Here is a 23,497-nt window from a genome sequence, read left to right on the forward strand (position 1 = left end):
CGCGCACCTCCACATTTTGCTACTCATTTGCCTTAAATACTTTGATCACTTACATATATGTGTTAGAAATAAATTTGTACATACATACATGGTGGTTTACATTTATACTCCCATTGATTTTATATATATACTTTTTTCTTTGACTAAATTTTTTTATTTTAATTTTCTCTACTTTAGCTAGTTCTAATGTCAACTATTTTAAGTTATTTTCCTACGGGTTCGATCCACAAGAGATTATAAACCACCTCATACTAACGAAAATTATTAAACCAAGAAATAAACTATGAACCTAAGTTATGTGAGTATGAAAAAAGAATTTCCGGTAAAACTGCTTCTACAAAAAGTGAGAAGTCTTTAGGAAGTTAAGCGCCAAGGCTACTAGATCTAATACTTACGCTACTCTCCAACTTCTTAACGAGTAACATAAGAAATATATTCAAGAGGATATCAACACGCCCGACAAAACTACAGGTTATTATGTACCTACCAAATCTTTGCCTAATACTACCGTAAAAAATAAAAAAAAAGATAGCAATGTTAATAGTTTAAAAATAATAGTAATAACATATATAACGACAGCAATAGTAGTGTTGATGAAAGTGGTAGTGATAAAAACTGTAATATTAATAAAAACAGTAAATATTACGATAATAACACTAAATTGCAAGTAATAATGATAAGAGAAGTAAAAATACCTCCCATTATTATAAGAATTCTAATTGAGGAAAACAATGTTCCCATATAAGTTGCAAAAGATGTAGCTTGAGGAATTAGGGTTTTTGCCGTCCTCGGAAAAGGATTTTCGGTAAGGTTACTTAACCAAAAAATCTAAAATACTCCACCTATCGCTTACCCCTCGAAAAAGTACATAAAGTTGTTTTTTGAGGCGTCTTTATTAACATGGACTTAGAAGATTTAAAAAAAGAACTTGAAATTCAAGGATGCCATCCGAGTGAAGTAATCAGAATGCGAAAATATAATAGAAAGCGAACCCCGTTTCTTCTTGTACTTGTAAAACTTCCTTAAGTCAGAATCGGGAAAAGATTTATGCTTCGAGAAAAACAGGATTTATGGCCGTTACTGTGGAACCTTAAAGTAAACGGGAAGAATTGACCACTGCTTTCGGTACCAGTTATACGAACATACTGATCAATTTTGCACTTTGATGTTCAGATGTGTAAAATGTGGCGAATCTCGTTACTCCAAGCTTTGCAAAGGAAAGAGACGGCCCCCTAACTGCGCTAATAGTGGCGAGCAACACATCGCCAATTATCTTGACTGTATTTTTTACCCCAAGAATGCGCCTCTTAGGAAAAGGAATTTTAAAGACAGTTCTCCTAAAATCATGGAGGAGCTCACACCAGGGCTCTCATACGCGCATATACTCTCCGACAAGTTTATTGTGCCTACTTACAACGATATAATGATAATCTGCAAAAACTATTTGTTAATCAGGTTATGTCTTCACTATAAGTTATTAGCACTCAAGTCGCTAAAGCCATTAATAATCTTTTTAATAAACCTTAGCTGCCACTAAAATGGTTGACCAAATTATTATAAAACTTAGATTATTATCTTGGAATGCCAATGGAGTTCGAGAAAAGATAGATGAACCATGCGAGCGACTAAGTATTGGTATTCTCTTAAGTTCGGAAACTCATCAAGGATGGAACAGATTTTTCAAACCTAATTATATCGTATACAGCCATAACCGTAAAAATGAAGGTTGGAGGGCGAGGGGTAGCATTACTCGTTAGCAGACACATCCTCCACTCATTAATTGGATTTGAAACTGAGATCATAATAAGGTATACGTAGATAAAAACAATAGCAATATTGCCTAAGGGAGAGAGAGAGATGAACTCTTTATTCCTGGAACCACCGACACGGTGACGATTATTATATTTCTTCTATCACTAGCAGTAGACACCCAATATATTTCCTAAGGATAGCTACAAATATAGCCACAATAGCTATCACCACCTTAAAGGAATTTGCCTAAATATCGAAATTGAAGAATGTGAAATTTGTCTTATGCGTAAAATAAAAATGAAAAAGGCTATAAATAGGAGCGAAACCCACAATAAACGATAACTTGGACAACTATTTTAAATTAATACTTCCAAACGTATTACAACAATACTTGCTGAATATAAACTGGAGGTCAAGCATATACTAACTAATGGCTTAAACTGCACATCCATAATTTTAAACACATCCATAGCAGTCACAGAAGAGATAATAATGAATAAAGGAAGTGAGTTTATGTAAGACGTTCAACAAGGGGGCATTAAACTATCTACAGTTCCAAAAGACCCACCACAGTTTACACTGAGTGAGAAGTTTACAAACAGTACCTAAGATGACAAGATTCATATCAAAGCAGTCAAAGCTTACCATAAATTAAATTACTCGGGTGAAGCTCTTCGGGAACTCAAATTCTATTACTAACAACATACCAAAATAAGAATGAGCAACTATTACCCGACAAAACCTTAGCCTTTTTATTCTTGAAAATTTAATTGTACAAGTCGTTAGGTTGCAAAGTCTTCTTTAACTAGACCGAGCTTTGGAAAATATACTTCATTTAAATTTCACTAATCCGACATATGACGATTATAACAGACTAAATGCAAATACTATATAGATAGTAAAGTCCGGAGACACAAAAAGCTTCTAAGGATGATTCTCTTACAATTCTACGTAGTTCTTAGTAGGGTTATTTTTCAATAATCTCTCTGAGCAAGCCTTTTCAATGGAACTAATTTTCCGCTATGTGTACAGCTCTCTGTGATTGTGAGAGCTCTGAGACCTTAAGTGGGAACTCAATGTAGCTCTTACATTAGTTTGTTCACTAGTATAAGGGTATAAAAGAGGTATAACTAGATCCGTTCTCCATATTATGTGTAATTACCGCTTGAAGACGGGGTTAAGTGCTTATCTATATCAAAAGAGTTAAGATTTTATAATTCTGTTCTACAGAAGGACATCAAATCCATCTTCTCGATGCGCAAGGGCTATGAATTTATGTATATCACTTATTTTCCCTGAGGTGTAAGTTTTCAGGACGCAATTTGCTTCAACTTGGTTTTCTTGTTTTCTAAGCGATTGGCAATTGATAAATAGTTTCGTACCTTTTATCATTGCAAAGTTCGTGTATCTTGCTACTTTGCTACTAAATGTCTTCAGTGACTTCTGCCGGATGCTCTGACGTTTTTATACGGCTTGTTCCCATTCTGTGGTTTTTCATCTCCTTTGCCTGAATCTCACGTATGTGTGCAAGCTGTTTACTTTAAATTGTTACCTAGTGCTGCCCTCTTAAATGTTTTTTGTGTGAGGTAACTTGGGGATCTCCGAATTTAGGGTGTGGCAAAAAAAAGTTCGTGTACGCTTCTAGTTATCAATGCTAAATATAAATTAGCCGTGTCAAGGTTAAGAGACATACTTTAATTGTTGTCCCTGCCGTGCAGGCTGTCGTAAAGCGATTCTGGATAATTCTGCGTGTCAGTAAAAAGTTTAATAATCTCAAGAAAAATATCAAACATTGGAAAACAAAGAAATTAAAAATTGGCATAAGTATGGATCAGTGTAAGAAGTTGTGAAAAAAATATAGAAAAAAAAATAAATTGAGATTATGTCTAAAAGCTAATAATATTTAGTAACATAAAGAAGAAAATGGAAATGTAAGGTCGAAGAAAACGTAGAAAAGGAGAGAGTGAGATAGGAAGTAGAGCAATCTTCATAGATAAGTAGAAAACGTAGCAACCGAAAAGCTGTAAAGAAGCCCAGGTAAAGGTTTGGTGACGATAATATATATAAAAAATGAACAAAGAAGCGAAGAATGAGACTTGTAAGACCTTGTATATTTACAGTTTAATTTATAAAAAAGTTTAAAATAGCAGGAAAAAGATATTCTTGTTATAAAGAAATATAAAATCTGTTAAAATGATTTATTATCTCATAGGTCTTCAAATATTGAATTTTAAACAAAAATCAGGCGCCAAACTGTTATCAACCTTGCTCCATCCGGGACTCTCAGGAAGAGAAAATGAGGAGCGTGCCAGTCATGTGTACTGTGTACATCCCTTTTACGATACTTGGAGATTACCCTTTAGAGGCTGAACTCCCTGGTAATTAACCTTGCGAGAAATGCTTCATAACGACCTAGTTACTATGCAAGGCGCACAAGTCTAATACAAGTAAGATAAAACCTGCTTCAAGACCAAGGTCAGATCGAAGTTTTTATCATTTTTAAGAGCATGTCTTTCGACATATTTTCTATACGAAAGTAGTTGCGTGATATGTTTGCTAGAGAGCTTTTTTTTGTTATGAGGCGCGTGTTATATTCAAGTTATTCTTCTTAAAGTATAGTAATGAACTTATAACTTCAAAGATTTTTTTTTTGCTCAAAGTTAAAGTTTGATATATACATATATATAAACATGTTCACAAGTCTAGTCTACTTTTTTAAATATTTTTATTTGCTATTTTTGTCTCATTGTCTTTATTGTACGTATATGGTTATGAATGTTTTATTAGTCTTAATTTAAGCGATTATATAAAATTTTAAGACACTGTCGTTATAATTTTTTAACTAAATGCTTTTGTTACAGGAATCAAGTGAATCCACAAGAATATCACATATTTTACATTTATTAAGTGTATAATTTTCTTTTTTTCCTGTAAAACATATATTTGAGCTAAAATAAACTGTAGTTTAAAAATTTATTAGTGAACTTAATTATCGGTAACTTTTAAGCTTGTTATGTCTTCAGAAATGACTGCTTACTTTAATTAGCTTGTAGTAGTAGAAATTCATTTAAGTTACTAAGTTATAGCAAAACTTTATTTATAATTTAAAACTTATTACCTCAACTGAAAAATTTGAAGGTCTATAATTCTAAAATATTATTACTACAGAAATTTTTTCAAAGGAATATGAAATTATATTTATAAAATGAAAAGTATATTTTTACAATTTACAAATTAGAAGACTTAACGTTATTTTTCTTACAACTATGTGGGTCGACGAACGAAAAACTTTTAAACTAAACAGACGCAAGACTTAACGCGGCTCGTTGGAAAGTACAAGGTTCCAATAGGGGGCGATTCCAGTAGAAGAATTGAAGAGTGGTTCGGCGTCGTACAAATGTTTCAGAGTGTTTTATAAGAGTGGCTTACTGCGTCTTTAAGCTCGGGATAGGCAGACAAAGCCGTGTAGAACAGTGAAAGCATCCTCTCGTCATCTTCATGGCTAGTTCGCTTATCATACCAAGTCGAGTTGAAAAACCATATGTACTGAAGCACAGAGCTTTTTAGAAGAGGAAATGAATTTTGTTTCGGATTTTTGCTTTTCGGCCGAAAGTGTAAAAAGTTAATATTAGTGTTTTCACAGATTCTAGCCATAGTAAACCATCCTTAGCACAAATTAAGAGTTGTATGAAAGGAATGTAATATCGGAGGGGAAGACGTGTATACCTTGTAATGCAAACATTATGTGATGTAGAGGTGAAACGCGGAGGCTTTCTAATGGCATGACGCCTTTATAATTGAAATGATCCTTCAGGCGCATACGTGCGCGATCCGTGTGGTTTAAAAATAGAGGGATATCATCAAGGAAGGCTGCTATAGAGGCCAGGCGGATATCGTAGTAGAGCCCTCGACTGTTACAAGCTACAAATTCTTCTATACCTTCAGTGTACAATTATTGAATTAAACATTGTTGTTTTTGCAATAAGTAATTATTACATACGGGCGTGCAGTTATATAATTTTTACTACCAACAAACAATAAGGAAGCTGTAATATACCCTGCTCAGAGGAAATTAACAGATCGGCGAGCTGTCTAAACCAAGTTTTTAGCTCTTTTAATTGTTTGTATTCTAAAGCGTTAGACCTGCTCAGGAGTTTTTAAGGCATCTAAAAAGTAATAAAGTCCTTCAACTTTATAATGCTCTTATAGGTTATATTAGCAAGTTAGATAACGAGGACTTGAAATGAATTAACCTTTACCAGCTATTTGTAAAGGTTCACTAATATAAGAAAATAGCATTTCGTGTACTCTTTGCGGGCTCATAGCGGACTCTGGGCTTAACAACCATTTTTTAACATAGCTTAAAGCTTTCCATGAAAACTGCTCGTCCTCGCTTAAGTACCATGCAAGGGTTAGGCAGGTAACTTTCTCTAGGCGGAAAGGCGTTAATGATATTTAATAAATCTATTAAGTAACTTACGAAATAAAGTTGTAAGGGTGTAATGGTTAACATGGCTTGTAGTTTCAGTATCTTCTTTAATGTCGAGTTGATCAAAATTTTCTTTACAAGTAAATACAGTTAACTACCTTTTATAGAGCGTGTATAGTTAAACAATTTGAAAATTAAGTTTCCCAACTTTTCATGTTCTTTTCTTTTATAAATTTCCTTAGCCTTCTGCAATAAACTTTCCTTGTAAAATAATAGCCTGCTCCATCATGTTATGTTAAATTATTTCGTTAGAGATGAAGTTTAAATAAGGAACTTAGATTGAAAAAAATTAAACTAGCTACTTTTAAATACGTAGGTAGGTAAGTAACATTAATGCCGTCCTAAATTATTTTAAGTACCTTTCTTTTGGTTCAAAGTTGTATAAATTTCTTAACACTCTTTCATCTAATCTAACAAGCAACTTTTCTATCCCTTTTGAGCGCATTAAACCCCGAATATTTATCCTCCCTTTTTTTTCAAGCTGAGGGCGCCCGGAGCTCAACCGTGCGACCCACGAAATTGCAGGTACTTTGCTTTCCTTAATGTCTTTCGAAATATTCCAAGAAAAGTGTTCCCATGAAAAGAGATTTTTGCGCCAACTGTTCCACGAACCGGTGACATTAAGGCGCCACAACATTTCAATTTTTGGTCTTCTTCCATACCTTTATTATTTTACATACATTATAGTTGGAACTTTAAAAAAAAAAGATCACCTTAAATTTTCATTAAATCTTTCAACGGCACTCTTTCTAAATACTATTTGTGGTTCTTCAACAGCTTTTGGTGTAAACTTGGGGTTAAGCAACCTGGTGTTGTTAACAATGCGGGCCATCGGTATAATAAAGTAGTTTATTTCCCCCATTTGGTTAACTTCGTTCACAATATTTATCCAAATCTGTAGTCAAATGTAATCACTTATTATAAGAGCTTTTTGTTACTTTACACTCTAAACTTAAAAAGTATGTTACAAAATTCCAACCTTTTTATGGAAAAAACAATTACCGTCGAATGGGAGTATCCACTCCGCCCCCTCTTTAATACCTTCTTCGATCATTAGGTTTCTAACAGCGTTATTGTTCATAACATAAATATTTTTGTAGTGAAACATGCGATCCTATTTGTACATATAAGTCTACACTAGAAGTTGTTAATAAGATGTATATATATATTATCGGCCTACCACTATCATTGCACTTCTCCTTAAGTGATATATAGTCGTTTTATTAATGTAAAGTATGCTTTTGTGATACACATCTTGTTCAGCGAAGTCGATATCAAGAGGTATACTAGCATATTCCGATAACATAAAGGGAAGGTAGATGTATGTCTGATTATATTCTTCTAAAAGCTAAAATCCAAGAAATTATAATAACAGTTAATTTTTGGTAAGTTATTAATAAATAATAAAGGTCTTGATGTTACAATGATATATAATTTTTTTCACTTACTTGTATAATTCTTCTCTCTTCATATTTATCAGCAATCCTATTTACTACCCACCGAGTGGCCACCTCCTCTAATCTTCTTTCATTTTTAAGTATAAACTAAAAAGCGTTAATTGTTGTTATATTTGTAGAGGAAATAAGTTATACATTCACATATAATTTCAAGCTCAACAGAAACTTTAAGTTTATTTTTTTTTTTCAAAAAATTATTTATAAAATAAAACCAATATTGTAAGTTAAGTTAAAAGCTATAAGAAATTAATTTTGTAATTATATTCTTACACTCGTAAGAGAGTCAAGGAAATTTAATAAAAAAATTTGATAAGTTAATTAAGATAGAGGGTCATTGAATGTGATGAAGAGTAACAAACAAGTTTAACACCATTAATTTAAAAGTCTCTAGAAGGGATAACTAAATTTCGTAGCCATTTTATTAGTAAAGCATTGCTTATAATACATCCTAAAAAGAGTAATATATAATAACGCGTTATGCGCGTTGCAATAACCCTTTAAAAAGCACGCTGGTTTTTTGTTTTTCTACAAATTTCAAATATTTAACAGTAGTTCTTGCCTCTAACTAAGATAAAGTTAAATAAGCTTCATACTAAAATTAACGTCTACACAATATAATTCTAGTTCTCAGACTTTTTATTTTTTAAGAGAAGGTAGTTTTAAAAAAAAGTTAAGTGCTAATTTTAAACTGTCCTTGATTAGTAGCATAAATCACTTTGTAATAAGAAAAAAAAAATTACAAGCAAATTTTTATAAGACTGCCCTGATGCGTGTCGTGGGGGTAAATCGTTGCCGATTGCTCTGTACAATACAAATTTTGGAGGCTGCAGGAAAATGAAATTTATGTAAGTTAGGTAATAAAAATAAAATTAGCATATTACCCTTTTTCTCTTTACGTAGAGACTATTATATTTATTTTTTTCATCGTTATTAATAAAAATCTTTGGCCTAGTCACCTAATTAATTTAATAATTTAATCTAAAAGTATGATGGAAGAAAATTAGTATAAAAATTTTACATTACTTTTCCAGAAATGTTTTGGGAAATTGTAGCTTATATTGTGTGTGTAGCCTTTGTATACGATACCTCCGTTAAATTTTATAACGTTCGAATTATATATATGGCTGGTATTTGCAATAAAATATTTCCAATATACAATTAGTAAAGTTATTAACAACATCCAGAGCATCTGAATTCTGCTGACCCACTTTTTTACCCGTTTAGCTATTTTTTTTATTCTTCTTTTAATATTATAAGGAACACCACTAGTTCGAATAGCTTTGCATTGATCTATATTATATTTTTTCTTTTTACCGGTATACTGCTCAATTTCTTCATCAGAGACAAGAACAACAAAATTTTCATTTTCAATATCATCATGGCATGCATATTTTCCTTGGTAAGACAAATTGCATGATGACATGCTTTATAGACATTATCATTTTAAGATTATCATCGACACTCTTTAAGCTTAGTACTTTATAATTTCAAATTAGCTAACCACATTACGATTATTACTATAAACTCTATTACACTTTTTGTAAACCATTTTAAGTATCTTATTATTGCATAACTAAGAAATGGCTTATAATTGGTTGTTTTAAACAGAATTTTAGCTTCCAAAAGAAGAACTTATAAAAAATAAAGCAATCCCACTTGGTGATTAGACATAATGAGTAGGTAGAATTACAAAGGGCATACAACAAAGGCCCAAATGCTGTGGTGATTGCAAGAAGGCTGCCTCCCATTAGATTATATATTTCGATCGCAAATACTACTTTTTTGTTACATTTAAAATAGTAAAAGAATCTCTTGCTATCCTTTTTAAGGGGACAAATTCATCAAAAGTTCGCTAATTATTAACCGGATGGAAGAATAATATGAAAAATTATTGTACTTTATTATATTCATGAGCGCGAATATAATTACTTTTTGCTCAAAACACCCCTTGCAAATTTCGCAGGCTTAGCTTGGTGGATATCAATTGAAAGAGTTTCCCCTTGTTTTGTACAGTAATCTAACAGACGATTACTATATATAATAACAGTTTTTAATATTTTTTTATTTCCTCTCTTCAAACTACAAAAACAGTGAGTTCCAAAAGAAAACTCTAGAGCTAATCGAGGACATATAAACATATAGAACAAATGATTTTAGCTAGTCTCACGATGTTTATGGCGTGTATTTGAAATTATTATTATCCCGAAAAAACCACGTCGCCCTTCTGAAACCATACCATCAGAACTTCTGAACTAGATTGCCACAGCTCAGCCTTTATGTCATTATCAATTTTGATTAGAATTGTGCAGCCCCTCACAGTTTTGTACCTCCGCTATACATTTCACACAAAGCCACGAGCAAGAGATGGATTTCTTTGGGTTTTTCGGTAGTACTAAGTATAACTAGAACCAAATTAGCAAATATTTTAATAGCCGACCAATATATGCCTATTCATTTGGTCGTACTTGAGCATGTAATGGCCACGGAACTACGTTTTTCTTTAAATGCTGGATGATACAATTACCGGGTAAATCCAACATATAACTCCTTCACCAACAGCCATTATGAACATGTAACTTACAATCGTGCAGCTTTCTATGACCTTCATGTCTTAATAATGGTTGAATCAGCTTTAAGAGTTCTACGCACATTACCTTTTGTTGATTTGCTGGTAAAATTATCTGAGGAACCTTCATATTTTACCTGTTTAAAATTTTCAAGTTAGCTACCCCAAAGATGCATGTAAAGTTAATTTCACGATGGAGAAGAAGGGCTAAAACGGAGAGTTTACACTTTTAGGCCGAGAAAAATCTCTTGTTCGCACTTTTTCAAACTGCAATTATATTTATTAGTCGAAACTTGCGTTTTATTAATTTTATAACTAAAAAATTCGATTTCTGTATTGGTCAGCCATGCCTCGACAGTTGAGTAACAGCATCTGCCGAAAGTAGAAGAAAATGATGGAACTCGCTATAATTTTTAGTAGATTAATCATATAAGCTATTTAACACCAAGTGAGACTCATAACAGCAAGAAAAAGGATAGCAGGGTTCTCTTTGTAAATTATATTAAAAATTTTCGTAAAAAGAAGTTATAAATATACCAATTCGAGAACCCTAACCCTAAATATAATATGAACCATCAAATAGGTGAGCTTCTAAGGGTATAGAAAACTGGAGAGCGTGTCATATGTATATAAGGTTCAGCTTTATGAATATATTTTATCAGATATCCTTCAATGAACAAAAGTAAAATAAATTAGCTAAGCACAAGCAAAGTTTATTTATTATATGCTATTAAAATAGACCCATCTAATTCAGAGCATAATATAAAATTTAAAAACGTTGTGTAACCTAAATGGATGCTTTAAGTTTTAAAAACTTAAACTATTAGTTGAAATTAACTTTTTTGAGAGGACCCAAATGGTAAATTAATGATGATAACACGATAACAAATTAAACAAGTTAATTATCCCATGAAAGTGTTAAAAATCCTCGTAGGTCATCAGTTAAGAACGTGGCTTGTAAACTCAAGCTCGTAAGTTGTACGATCACCTACCTGGGTCTTTTTTTTCAGTCCTTATTGCTTGAGTATACAACCTCGCCCATAAATGCTTAAAGAGCACTCAGGCATATGACCGAAGAACTTCGGAATTTATGGATATACTGTGGTTTTATAAAATATTCGTCTTTCGACGAAAATAAAGCAAATTGTTTTAGAGCGAAAACATCGAAGACATTCATTCTGAACTTTATACGAGCGGAACCATTTCATCAAGTCTGGGCAATACCGACGATACTTGTCTATTTAACACACTTGTTACGACAAGATAAAAACTTCTTGACCATTGTTTACCAAACCAACACGTTGATATATGAGGTTGAGTACCACCCTGGCCTCCTAACAACGCTACGGGCATTACCGAAGACAAATTAGCGCTATTTTGACTACAGCGACGAATAGATATCATTTGCCTGCACTCTTTAATAGCCGGCGGAAGCCGCACTTTAGACACATTTCCGTGACAAATGAAGACAGCTGCGCCTTTTTTGAACTTTATTATAAAGTTTGACGACCTTGTTTTCGAAGACGAGGTAAACAAGGCAAAATGCTTTTCAAACCGGGCTTCCCTTATGTAGTCAAGTCGCTCGAGCTAACCGCGCACCCGAATTCGACGACCTATGGCAATGTCGTCGCTTCCTCTTAAACGAAAGACGGCGATTATCGTGAACCCGCTAAAAACACCGCTCTTAGCTTTTACAACATATAATTATTAGCCTATCTGTTTATTGGTACCAGTCGGTAAAAGCTGGTAGCCATTTATTATGCGCCACTTATGAGAGTTTGGCGATACTTGCAATGCCTGACCAGCATTTGATCGGGGTTTTAGTAAGGGCGCTCGGTATCCTCTTCTTTTGACGGCATGGACAATTAGTGCCGTCCATTTTAAATCGAGTTTAGCACAATGACCAGCTATACAAACTGAAGCCCTCTACCTGTCCTCCTAGACGTGGTCAAGACTTAACTAAAGGACTGCATCGTTAGCACACTTGGGAGTAATGTACAGTGGCAGATTAAAATACTAGCCACTGGTATTTCTCCAGGCCTCTTCTATTTAATAAAAAATAAACAATCAACACTTAAGGAAACACAAAAAAAATTAAAAAACAAACTCATTTATATATAAAAAAATAATAAGTTAAACATTAATGAGAGTAAACTAAAAATTTAAAAAAGATAATTCACATATACTGAAAAAAAAAATTCGAATTCAAACAACAGAAGAATACCTATGAATATATAAATTAAAAAAAAAAACAAATCATATAACACAAATATGACTAATTTAAACAACTTGAGCTTTACACCCGTCAGAAACTCTACATAGATATTCAAAGTTTAATTTTTCATTAATTAACTTTTTTACAGTATTCAGGGTCAGTTTATTAGATTTTATGAGAGCAATTTTAAAATGCTTTAGAGCTCTCAACCACTGAGCTACGACGACAACACTCTTGATTCCGGTATGATGGTTTTAGGGTATTTAACCCGTAACAGTTAACATAAATTTTAATTTTTTTTACATTATTTGGACCTTATTAGAAAGACCTTAATTTTTAAAACAAATTTATGATCAATTTATTTTATATAAATATGAAAATATTTTTACCCTTTTTTTTTTAAGTAGACATATAATCTGACCGATCAAGAAGTAAAGTATAGGTAACGTCTACTTTTCTCTTCATGTTAAACTTTGTTCATTCCTAATACTAACAATATTTAAGTGTCAAAGCCTCACATAAAAGCGTTTAATTAGCAGTCAAGCCACCCTTTCTATTGTTCCAGCTTCTGCAGTGCTATTTAATTGCGCCAGCCGACTAATTACATTCCCTGTTATGTAGCCAAGGTTTTTAAACTAAAAATATTATAAGTAATTCAAATTATATATAGTAAGCTACCCATATAATACATATAAGGATATTAAATTTAATCAGTGTTTAAAGTAAGTAAGCAAATATACATACATATATAGTAATATGTATGTAAACATGAGAAATAGTAAGGTGCACAGACTATCGGAATTGTATAATATTATAACAAAGATGCATAAATATATATGTATGAAGTTAACTAGGCTCATAATAGAATGTCAAAAATGATAAAGAAATAATTAACATTATTAATAAAGTAATTATATACTATGTAGGATACAAAATATGAAGATATATGTTTAAAGGAGGCAATTTTTTGACTGGTTTATGATCTGTATTACACCTTTTACAAAAAGAATAAGATTAATTCCAAAAAACACGTTATGTATAAGTAATTTATTCCATTAACTTACAAATATTACATTCAAGGCACATTAAAAAAGGGCTGTTGGAACCGCAAAATCATCAGTAAGCTGAGTCACAGGTAGTAGGATTGCGATAACGGACGCGGACATTTCTTGGTAGTTTATTAAGGATACAAAAACCTGCCACCTTTTACCATTACCCCTCCCTCCCCTACAAGACGACGACAAAGCGATTCTTAGTGTTCTATTTTCTTTAGTTGCAAATAAAATGCATTTTAAGTCGAATATACTCGCTTATGCCCAAGCGCAGCCTGAGCCATACACTTCTACCGAGACGGGAGGCACCAAATTCGTCGGCATCTCTATCGTGATATTGAAGTAAATACCGATGGTGACGATGGATCGTAAAAAGAAAAATAAAACTGAAAAAAATTAAATTTTTTTTTTGGAGAATAACTCAAAAATAAAAGAGTAAAAGCTACCAAAAAATTTTAAAATTTAAAATATTTCCGGCCAGTTTTAATTTTTTATAAAAACTACTAAAAAAATTATACAAGTGATGTTAACTAATGATTAAGATAACCCCTATATCTTACCTTTGCTTCGTCACAAACACATGTTTTTTGCCCAGTTATTTTCTGGTTATTTTTTTCGCACCAAGTAAGGAGAAAATTCTGTAGGCTGCTTATAGACCATTTAACCCTTTGCAGTATAGTTAGCTTATCCAAGTAGGCCCTAAGCCCCTCCCGGAAAGGCGCTTATCAGCGAAGCTTTCGTCCTAATAGGTAATACTGGATCACACCAGCTTAATACCCCCCACTTAAGCCCGTGTCCCCATACCACTAGGGCATCCTTTTGAGAATTCTCTGGACTTATGCCCTGAAAAGAGGTCAAAAAAAGTATTTATCTTATATAATAAATAATTTTAACCAATTAGTTTTTTAATATATTCTTAGCTAGTTTGTACCAAGATAATAAAAGGATTCAAGTTATTTTCTATGTTTGCTAAAAAATTAATATTTTCATTCTGCTTTTCAATTAACTAAATTCTAGTCACTGATCGGTTTAATCACTGATATTTTTACTGTTGTTTAGAGTATGAGGGTAGTGTTCAAGGGAAGTGCAAATATAAGTTGGGCTCATGCACCTACTGCAGTTTTTTTAATTTTATTTTATTTGTCGCGCGGTTGGGTTTGGCGCGTCTGGGATCTATAATAATCCAATAAATCTATAGTGCTTTCTATTACTTTTACTTTCTTTTACTATTTTATTTTATTGTCTATTATATGGCTTTATATCTATATTATGTTACTTTGCTGCCTATAATATACAAGTTCTCGGAGACTTACAACCTGTAAAATCAGCACTATGAAAAATTAATGTTTGTGGTTGTTTTACTCGTGTTCGTTAACGTATAGATAATAAACAGTTTATTATCTATTTTTTGGTGTACGGCAGTTGTGGTTATTAATTATTGATTGTTGTACTATTATAAGAATTATAAAAATATTTGATTTAGTGCAGTGTCTGTTTTTAGATGTTTCTTGTTAGATCGACTACGCTTTATCTTCGAATAAACTATGACCTCGGCTTCTTTCCGTTGCGATGGTGCTGTGATATTCGAAGATACCGCTATTTTTTTTTTCGCTAAACAAAGGTCTCATGACCCCCTTATAAGCAGTGGGCAACTTACAACTTATCCATCGATCAAAGTATTAAGTGGACGACACGTGCTTACAGTTTAAAGAAAGAAGCAGGAACTGTTTTTTCTTGATGCCGAATAAGCATACCGGTTCTTGGCATTAAGGCTCGGAAAGCAGTCGAGTTTATTATGACTGGCCAAGTGCATTTTCCTTACAGACCCTGCTTTTTGCGCAACGAAGGTTTGCCGTTGCTATACGGTTGCAGATATAATTGCTGTTTTTCCGCCTTCACCTTTGCCACTACGCGCTTCACTAAGTCCTCACGAAGTAAATGTTCCGTCTCTGGGACACCACCACAAAATTTATTCGCCGTTAAAGGCGAACGGCGTCAGTAGTACAATTTATTTTTATTGATAAATAACGACTTGCTCTTTGTGGCGTTAATGAGGCTTCTCTGAGAGGGTTACCAAGGCGCCATTTAAAACAGAATGTAGGTTATATCTAACCAGTTGACTACCGCCCTCGCTCATTGCACATTATGTAAGCAACATGTCACAGCCCAACAACCCCAACACGCAGATTGTTTTATGCAAAAATGATAAAAGAATTTTCTTTTCGTCTAAGTCGCCTTTCTTGTAGCGTCAGCATATGCGATACTACCTAGTGTCGCTCATCAGCTGGTGTCAATGTGGAAAATTAAAAAAGGTAGCTTCTATTATCTCGAAGACGCCCATTGCATCATCACTGCCGCTGACCTAAGGCAAGAGGATCACGTTGTCTACGCTAAGAGTAAGCTCTCACGGCCGCACGTAAACTATGTAAAAGGGAAGATCAAGGAGCTTTAAACTCTCAACACGCAGCGAGCGACACTAGTATGCGCATTGCGGCGTGGATTATTTTTAAAAGACTCGAGCCACTAACTATTGTATTTCAACACAATGCTATATCCCTTACCACCTACGAAAGGTTCCCCAAACACACCAGTTGCTTAATCGCAGGAATCTTAGTTACAAACGACGGCGCACGCAGTATGTCTTTAAATTTTGTTGTAGTTATGAGGTTGTATAAATATAAGTTGTGTATGAGATTGTCTTAAAGCAAAAGCTTAATTCTTTTTGTACGCCATCGCTTTCTTGAAAGCTAGTTAATTCTGGTCTATTTATGTAAACGAGCACTTCAAAATACTATTGTAAATAAAAAAACCGAATAAAGAGAGTCGCGTCAGTGGAAGTCGATTCCCATCATTTAAGTACACGCGCAATGCTCCTGAACTGAGCTACGACGACAACTCTCGATCTCATTGTGGTGAATTTAAGTATTTAACTCTTATTATAGCCTTTTTATTTATTGATACTTCAATAACCAAGTCATACAGCTATAAGCCAAAGGTGAAATTTAAATTTATCAGCAATTAATCTCCTCTGCTTACCAATGCAATCTGTCAAGATCGAGCATTGGGTGTAATAAATATATTATTAAAAATAAGATACCACTTCTTTTAATTTACAGATATGGTCAGACAATAAAGAGTTGTCATCCCTTAAAAAAGCCAATTTACCTTCAAGAATTTCAATTTCAATTTTTAAATTTCCTCTGGAACTATTAAAATTGTAGAAGCTGAAATTATGGATATGGCTATATACCTGATAATTTGATGAGAAGACTCTTCAGCTTGGTGTTTGATAGCCTGAAATCTTGAGCTGGTAGATTCTAGTTTACTTATTTGTTAAAAAATTTTACTTTCTACAGTTAGAGGTTTAGATAATTATTCTCCTTCATATACTTTGAAACTTTACTCCTTCGCGTTTCTAAGCGGTCAACAAACGATATAAATTTCTTTAAAAGAGTTGAGGTAAGCCAAATATCTTCTCAATGAAGCCAAAAAACATAAAAATTGACTTTAATAAAAGCCGTTATTACAAGAATTTGAACCTTGTTTTAACTGTTTGCTTTCATACCTGCGTTTTTGCAATAATATTTCGAAATCCTTTTTCCTAGCTTTCATTTTATAAAGTTCTAAATCTTCTTGATCGCTTTGCCTCACTGCTAGCTACGTGTATAATAAAAGAATTATAAATTTAGTTTATCATATTTTTTGTTTATTCTTGGACCTCAATTTCTTGTTGAAAGGTAAAAACTTCAGTTTTCAGCTCTCTTATAGTGTAATTTTGCTCTTGTAATAGTTTCTGAACATATAACCAAAAAAAAAAAAAATTAAATTTCGGCAATAAACATCGACAAAACTGATAAACATATGCTTTAAAAATGTGTATCTCGTGTATTAGAGAGAAGCTAACACTGTTTGGATGATTTGAGTCTATTGGTTTTAATATTATCTTCATTTCTTCTCTATTATCAAATTTATTATATTAATTCTTAATTATACCTTAGAAAAGGCGGGCATTATGCAATACATTATAAAATAAGTAATTTTTTAAAAATTAAAAGTTACTAGTAAAAGGGGGCTTACAGAACTTCAAGTCTATTTTACCCGTTATCATAGTAGGTAGCGGCAGAAATTCATACAATAAAGATTTATAGTAAAAGGAAAGCTTTAAATAAACACGAATATAGTACACTTTTTAGATCTTATATCTTTGTTTCCATGCAATTTTAAGCTCATACGTTAATCAAATTTATTTTATCTCAATTAATGATAATATTGTTAAATCTTTATAATTTATTGCACGCCTCTTAACTAATTAACTAATTATATAACAATTTTAATTATACAAACTTTTGGGCACACGGGCAAGGGAAGTTATGGTGGCAACGCTGTAATTTATGGAGTCAATAACTTCCCTAAAATCTGTAATGTAACCTAACAAGGCACCGATGTTTAATAGAAACGCAATATGCTTGATTTATCCAATCTGAAGATTTGACAAAGAAGGTATAAAGTATAATATGTAAATATATTTTATAATAATTAAAAAATTAGTAATCATATTATATAGTGATGTGTTGACCTCCACACGTGGTATAATTTAAACCTTAGTCACCAAAAAACATAGTATAAACTTCCTCGAAGGCGACACAGCTGCCCACTTTCCCGTCCCTAAGGTCAAAATTAATACTTAGTGTACACTTCCAGATTTATCTAAACAGTAAACAACTCTATCACTATCAAAGTGAAAATGTCACCAGAGATGCAAATTTATATATTCATATTGTAAAATTATTAAAACAATAAAAAAGAATTGACACCTTTTTTACATCCCTTACTTTTTCTTGTACATTAGGTAGCTTAACTTAGTAAGAGTCGTTCATTTTTTTTAGCATAATGTAAACCAAAAATTTTTTAAATTCAAAAGCCCCCATATGATAGTGTTTTGGAGAAATAGTCGTGTAAGGATATGGCGTGTTATCTTCAATAACATGTATGTTATGGTTACTTGACAAGCTTTGCGGCGCATTCTTAGCAAAATCTTCAAAATATTGTGTCAGTGGTATTGTTTCTACTATTTCACAACCAGTAATAACAGATATTAAAACTTTAAAACGTTTTTTGTCTACCAATATTTGTTTTATTTAACTTTACTCTAATAGACAATAAAGTTGGTTAATTTGGTTTATTTTCATATTTTTAGATATTTACCTTATTACAATCGTAATAATTGAAATATATAACTTGCAACTTTCATATAACCATTTATTGCACTAATTATAATAGCAGCAAACTACATGTAGGAAATTTATTTTGCTTTAGTGAGGTGAAGGCGAACGCCGGTGGTGTCAACATTTCACTATTTCCATTGAGTTCCTTAGATGTTTGTTCCAACATACTATTTCTGGATGATCTACTTCCTTAAAAAGCTTAAATCTCACGGAAGTAAGAATAGTAAGATGGCAGTAGCCCTTACTGTGCCAACAATAGTGAAAGTTATTTGTCTTTACGAGAGGCAGGTATTAATTATTGTTTAGTGAAGAAATTAAAGAGTTATTATAAGTGTTTTTATTTTTCTTCTTAAGCAGAAAAATTGGCCATAGCGATATTCTACGAAACTGGAGTTATTGCTGTGTTTCAGAGGGGTAATCTAATGCAAGTAGTATCTGTTACGTACCAAAAGATAACGCCACTTCTATGAAGATACCTGGGCGTGCTCTATAAGAATAATATGTAATAAATAATCTAAGTAAAAGTGTACAACTTTCTTTTATATGATACAAGTTAAGGGAACAGAACAAGTATTGAAGAACTACAAGACAATTGTCTAGAGCAAAGACTGTACGGGAAAACAGATCGACTCAGTATTAAAACAGACCCACGAGGACAAATAGTTTAGCATAGAGGCCGCAGCAAGAAAGGGCCACCCAGACCATGAAGAAAGCAAACACAACTTGGGTTATTCCTCGAAGGAGCATACTTGCGTCGTCTCTATGGAAAAAAAAAACGCACCTTTCGAGTGAGAGTTGGAAGCTGCGCTGTCGCCATACTGTCGACTGACAGCTGGTGTCCGTAAGATTTTCTCTGCTGTTGTCCCTACTCTTCGCGCTATACATGCGAGATATCCCACTCCCTGCGAACTCTTTATCCGCCCCGCGGGGCGCTCTAGGCCGATGACACTGCAGTTTACGCGTCCTCCAAGAGCTCCTCATTATACGGCAACACCTGCAGCGTTAGTTGGAAACATTTGCTTACTGGTGTCAGCAGTAGGGCGTATAACCATTAATGAAATGAAGAGCAAAGCAATCCTCATCTCAAAATAGATGCATCACTCGCCTCCGCCTCTCACTATCGAAGGTGTTAAGATCCTATGGGGCTTTCATACCAAATACTTTGGCGTAATCATCGATAAGCGACTAACTTGTCGGTTACTTTCTCGAGTTCACCTTGTCCTTTGGCTCGCTTTGGCCGGTGCTGTATAGTGTTAGTTACTATAGTAGGTTTGTCCTATTATGATACTAGTACTATATGGAATAGTGTTATTACCTAGTATATATATAGATATAAACGCGTTATAAAAACTAACTAAATAAATAAATAAAATGAACTGACTTAAAACTGAAATGGAACTAAAATAAATGAAATAAAATAAATCATATAGTAACACGTAGAGTCCGTCACGACTAAGGCCAATATGCAATCCACACCCCTCTATCCGCTGCTGTGTGCTAAAGGCACAGTGTCCCTGCACAATAAACCGCGCCTTTACAAAGTATGCATTTGCCCTGGTATGGCCTACGTTTCTGTTGCTTGGACATGAAAAACCATCGTCGGCTGCACCCCCTTTAAACGCAGCAAAACAAACTCCTCTGGCTCATGATCGGCGCACCTTACTTCGTGGGGAACGACACGTTACCTAACGACCTGAGTTTGGAACGACTTGAAGTCTTTTTCCGAAATGCTACTTCAATTTCCTTTGAACGTGTTAGTAGGCATCCAAACCATTTCGAAGGCCTCGCGATGCGCTTCAAGTACACAATTACAGTTTGTTATACCTTTATAGATATACTTAAAAAGTTTATAGTGAGATCTGCCGAAATTGAATATTATCTAAGCCTAATATAAGTTATTTGCGAGATCAAGCAGCCTGCGCTCTATATTACCGAGCATCTGTACAACTCATTAAATTCAAAAAATTAAAGTAGAGGGCAGAGGGCCTAAGAGGCGAGCAAGAAAAGACGAGATGCCATCCTTACTATAAAGTATACTTTTGCTCAAAACGTTCAACTTCCTCAATAAAGCTTTTCTTCAATTATATTATTTTTATTTATCTATTTCTTATTATTATTTCTTCACTGGCTTTATTATTTTATTTATTTTATTTTTATACTTTTATTTTATTATTTCTTTTTTCTCTGATTTTCTTTCCTCCTATGGATCTCACTTCTACTTGCAGCAAACAACAAGAACTTATCGCCACTTTGTTTACCGCAAATAAAGAACTTTAGGAGGAGCAGAAGTTTTAGAAACAAAAGTATGGCAGTTTGAAAAAGAAAAAAAAAGGTTATGAAAATTTTATTAGAAAACGGAAAGAACCCGTTAGAGTTAATAATAACATTTTCACTACCGATTTTAATCCATAAGCTCTCCAAACTTTAGAAGAAAGGGAAACGTATAAAATAAATCTTTTAGAGAATAGCGAATGTTGGATCTCGTTATAGACAGTACTAAAGATAATGTTAACTCTAATAAGAAAAAAACCACCATAATAATTTAATTTGTATAAAAGTAGCATTAGTAAGGAATCCAACTTAACATATGCTAACCGCTGTAATTATAAAAATAGCAATAATAGGTGTTTTAACAAGGATAGTACTAATAAATAAAGATATTCATGAAACCCGTTACAGTACTATTAGCGATAACAATATTAATAGTAATCATAGTGATAATAACATTACAACCAATAATAATGGTACTAGTAATAACGTAAATAATATTAATATACATTTAAAGTTTAAAATTCTACTTGTTATCTTTCGCAACAGGAACAACTGGAGCTCGAACTTTGAAGCATAGAACTGGAAGCTTGCAATGCGGATTTTCCCGCCTAGTGAGCAACAAACTTTTAACTTCTCTTCTAACTTTAGAATATTTGGAGTATTACACTTTTCGCCTCCCTTTCGAAAAAAACAATATTGTTTTTCGCGGTGAATTTCTTTTAATGAATATAGAGGAAGTTAAGAAAGAACTAAAATATCAAGACTATCATCCCACTGAAGTTTTTAGAATGAGAAAATATGATTAAAACAGAACTTCTTCACCCCTCGTAATAGCAAAGGTACTTAAGAACAAATGTTTTACACAAAAAGTCAAAAACATTGATTTTACTTCCGTTCTAATGGGATCTTTAAATAAAAATTGGTAGAAATAGTCACTGTTTTCGATACCAATTATCGGGTATCCGATATACCCTGCACTTCCCAATGTGAGCGTGTAATATGTGCAGAAAACCACGATTCCAGATCCTGCCTTAAACATAAAAATGACTAACCCAAATGTGTAAACAGTTTGTTTTTATTACCATAAAAACCCGCCTCTTGAAAAAAAAACCATTCTGATAACCCTATATAGCAAATTCGGGAAATCCTCTTCTCTTCTAGGGAAGCTCCGCTCATGCATTAAATAGTAAACATACACAACCTTTGACTAGTCTCGATAAAATATCGTTAAGCAAAGAGTCAACCCTTTAGCTGTAGCGAAAGCTACCCAGATAATAAATTAATTAGTGATTTATTTTTTATCCTTAATAATCGTAATGGAACTATTAAGTATAACAAGCATCATATTAAAATATTCTCCTGGAGAGTTGACGGCATACGAAATAAAGAAAGTGAATTAGGAGTTGACCAATTGATTGGATTTTGACCTCATTATAATACCAGAATCCCATTAGAAAAACGGCAATAAGTTTAACCTCTCACCTTTAATATATAATGGCCAAGACAGGAAAACATGAGAGGTAGAAGCGTAGTTATACTTATTAACAGACATATAAAGCACTCCTTATCAATTTTACCAATATTTAAAATTCTAGAGACTACCGGTTTATACATCACTGTTAAAAGACTTGTTTCAGCGAATATTATTTCCTGTTATAAGTCGCCTTGAAAAGAATTATTAAAGGAGAACTTATATAAAATATTTAACAATAATAACCTGGTCAATGTTTGTGGAGACCTAAATAGCAAGCATTTTTAATGGAATAGCAGAAGGATGATCCAAATGAAAGATCCTAGAACATTGGGCAGAAAATAGTGGTGTTTTTCCTTTCTAGCTCCCTTTAAACCCGCGCATCACTCAACAAATGGCTCCGTTGACGTGTTAGACATAGCTTTATAAAGGAGAATATATCTGTTTCTGTGCACATTACTAACCTTTATAGTATTATCAGGCTATGACCCGGTGTTATAGCTGGCTGAGGAGTTAAGTCGGGTCTCTACACAGAGAGTAGAGACTGGAGTTAACCAATTGGAATTATGTTAAGGGCGCAGTGGTTAATAACTTACCACTCTATCCGATTCCTTCATGTTGGGTCTGAAGTTTATGATTCTCTCTTCTCTTAAGAATACGTTAAATTAACATGAAAAATTAAAACCTCATAAAATTGTAAATAACTTTAAATATATCCTTCCCTATACCTTAAAGAACACCAATGAACGTAGACTTAAATTCGGGAATTGAGTTAGAAAATAAGGCAACTTAAAAAACCCAGAAATTAATTTTACCCGTTTTTTAACTGTAAACAGATAAGTAAACCCTGTTTGATTGATCACATTTCTGGTGCCTTAATGGGTATGTTTAATAATGGGACAAACCGACATATGTTTAAGTAGACAAATAAAGTAAGCAAGGAAGACCTACTTTTCAGATGCTCTAAAGCTTTGATATCAAGATTGTTTGTTAGTATAT

General features: G+C 33.2%; 3 long non-coding RNA genes across 4 annotated transcripts; all 3 read right to left on the reverse strand.

The window, feature by feature from the left end:
- Positions 1–5,091: 5,091 nt before the first annotated feature.
- LOC135122393 (uncharacterized) lies at positions 5,092–5,886 on the reverse strand. The gene is made up of 3 exons (XR_010279368.1): positions 5,810–5,886; positions 5,479–5,691; positions 5,092–5,417 (listed from the first exon to the last, which is right to left on the reverse strand). It is a non-coding gene; the product is annotated as an uncharacterized LOC135122393 (long non-coding RNA).
- A 10,768-nt stretch (positions 5,887–16,654) lies between these two features.
- Positions 16,655–17,846, reverse strand: LOC135122391 (uncharacterized). Of its 2 annotated transcripts, XR_010279366.1 has the most exons (6): positions 17,591–17,846; positions 17,436–17,487; positions 17,250–17,324; positions 17,071–17,188; positions 16,782–17,003; positions 16,655–16,737 (listed from the first exon to the last, which is right to left on the reverse strand). It is a non-coding gene; the product is annotated as an uncharacterized LOC135122391 (long non-coding RNA). The 2 variants fall into 2 exon arrangements; XR_010279365.1 differs by having other exon boundaries at positions 16,693–17,003.
- Positions 17,847–22,451: 4,605 nt separating this feature from the next.
- LOC135122388 (uncharacterized) lies at positions 22,452–22,991 on the reverse strand. The gene is made up of 3 exons (XR_010279364.1): positions 22,745–22,991; positions 22,605–22,691; positions 22,452–22,509 (listed from the first exon to the last, which is right to left on the reverse strand). It is a non-coding gene; the product is annotated as an uncharacterized LOC135122388 (long non-coding RNA).
- Between the last annotated feature and the right edge of the window lie 506 nt (positions 22,992–23,497).

Source organism: Zophobas morio, unplaced genomic scaffold, assembly GCF_036711695.1.
Source record: "Zophobas morio isolate AGI-343-1 ecotype UQ-CSIRO unplaced genomic scaffold, CSIRO_AGI_Zmor_V1 ptg001181l, whole genome shotgun sequence".
In the NCBI taxonomy this organism is placed as follows: Eukaryota; Metazoa; Arthropoda; class Insecta; order Coleoptera; family Tenebrionidae; genus Zophobas; species Zophobas morio.